The sequence below is a fragment of the Marmota marmota genome, unplaced genomic scaffold (assembly GCF_001458135.2).
Source record: "Marmota marmota marmota unplaced genomic scaffold, marMar, whole genome shotgun sequence".
NCBI lineage: Eukaryota > Metazoa > Chordata > Mammalia > Rodentia > Sciuridae > Marmota > Marmota marmota.
Window position 1 is genome coordinate 7,146,519 of NW_026000138.1, and position 2,062 is coordinate 7,148,580.

The 2,062-nt window shown below is 43.4% G+C and overlaps 1 long non-coding RNA gene across 1 annotated transcript in view; it reads left to right on the forward strand.

The window, feature by feature from the left end:
• The window catches only part of LOC107156462, a 9,573-nt gene extending 8,105 nt beyond the window's left edge, over nucleotides 1–1,468 (forward strand). The window contains exon 5 of the long non-coding RNA XR_007341410.1: nucleotides 1–1,468. This exon is cut by the window's left edge and continues 432 nt beyond it. This is a non-coding gene — a long non-coding RNA (uncharacterized LOC107156462).
• The last annotated feature ends 594 nt before the right edge of the window (nucleotides 1,469–2,062 follow it).

Consider the following 2,062-nt stretch of genomic DNA (forward strand, 5'->3'; position numbering starts at 1 on the left):
CCCCACTCCCCAGCATACAGCTTCAACAATTATCATAATTTGGGACAGAGACTTTTTAAAGATTGTGTAGGTCCCAAGCTTTCTGACTTTGGGGACCCCTTTACCCCACATCTCAAAATGCACCCACAATAACAATTTTATACAGCCAAGAGCACTGAGCCAGGGACCCTTGGGCATGTTTACATTTTATTGATATTTAATCCGTTTTAATCGGGCAAACTGCCTACCCCATCGCTTTGAGTCATCTGGGGGAAGTTGTTCTTTGTGCCCAAAGATTAGATTGGCCCTGGTTTAGATATGCAAGAATCACACCTACATCCATAAAAAACAGCACTCCCTCTGGGAACATTTCCTCAGACAGCGGGCTGGAGACCCAGCGGGGCTAGAGACCCAGGGGGGCTAGAGGAGGAGGTGCTGGTGATTTAGGCAAACTTTCCCTACTAATGAAAAAAATAAAATAAAATAAAGGGATATTCCCTGCCTGCCCCTTTAATTAACTATGCTGTCCTCTTCTTGATCACATTCTATAAAAGGCATTGATACCAGCAGCATGTGGTCCAGTGTTGGCACTGAAAACTCTCAGTCATGTATGTGTTCTGCTGTTTTTATCCTCAAGCCAAGGATATTCATCTTTATGGCTTTCAGAAGGGTACAGGCTCAGAGAGTTGAAGTCACTACTCTGAGGTCACACAGCATTATTGGAGTCGGAGAGCTCAGACTTATCAGTTCTCCTGGGATCTCTGCAGTCAAAGACCCCTAGGTGCAGAATGTGGCTTCCATTGTCTGCAGACAAACCTGGCATTCATTCCTGCATCTGTGAGTTTTCATTCCCTCCTGTTACACCAAGATAATAGTAATATTTACTGGTACGACAGTGGTCACAGGTTTACACCAGGGGGTGGTGTGTGAGATCATCCTATAATCAACAACCTCTCCCCGGCTATTTTTCGACCTCTATTGCTATTTTCACAAAGGAAGGACAGAAGCAGATTAAAAGGGGCTGTAAACCAGGGGACCAGAAGGGCCAACTGCTGGCAGGTGACATTTTAACATCTCACTCCCCTGTCCCCAGGCACATAGTAGTTTCTTTCTAAATATTTACAGGAAGGAAGGGAGGGAGGAATTCATGAATGAGATCACTTGGGTTCCAAGCCCCAGGACCCCAGGAGCTACTGACCTGGATCTTGGGGGTTGGTGTAGGAATTCTTGTGACTGGGAGGCCAGCTACCTTTTGGGCGTGTGCTGTTTCCTAGGAGGTGAATAGCAGGCCTTCCTGGGGCCTCCTAAGGTCTAGGCCTCATTAAAATGTGGGAGGAGTCCTGCCAGCAGGGTTTGCCCACGAAATTTGCTCCTTGGCAAAGTTTCCTCAAAGGGCACAGTAACAAAGTGATATGCATGAACACTTGCTGCAGTTTAATTCTAGAACAATTATATGTGCAGTGATAAGAGCAATATATAAAGCTATTTGGTTACATGCAATTAGATTCAAAATGAGGTATGTTTTTTTTTTTTTTTTTTTTTTTTGTGGTGCTGGGGGTTGAACCCAGGGCCTTGTGCATGTGAGGCAAGCACTCTACTAACTGAGCNATATTTTGCTTCTTGCCAAAGCAATTTCATAACCACAATCAATGACATACTGGACCACGTTTCCTGCTCTGTATTCAGGAATTCAGTCATTGCTCAAGAGTAGCTGCCATTTTGAAATATATCTATTTTTTTTTTTTGTATTTTTTTTGTATGACTCCTTATAATGTGTTTCCCAGGTTGCCAGATAGATTTCACATCCATTATTTTAATTGTTATTGAATGGTACACTCTCTTATATAATATTCCTGTTTTTTTGGTTTTTTTTTTTTGGTACCAGGGATTGAACTCAGGGGCACTGAACCACTGAGCCCCACCCCCAGCCCCATCCCTTTCCTTTAAAAAAAATACATATATTTTTTAGTTGTAGATGGACACACAATATATTTGTTTATTAATTTATTTTTTTATGGGGTGCTATGGCTCCAACCCAGTGCCTCACACCTGAGGGGCAAGCGCTCGACCACTGAGCCACACC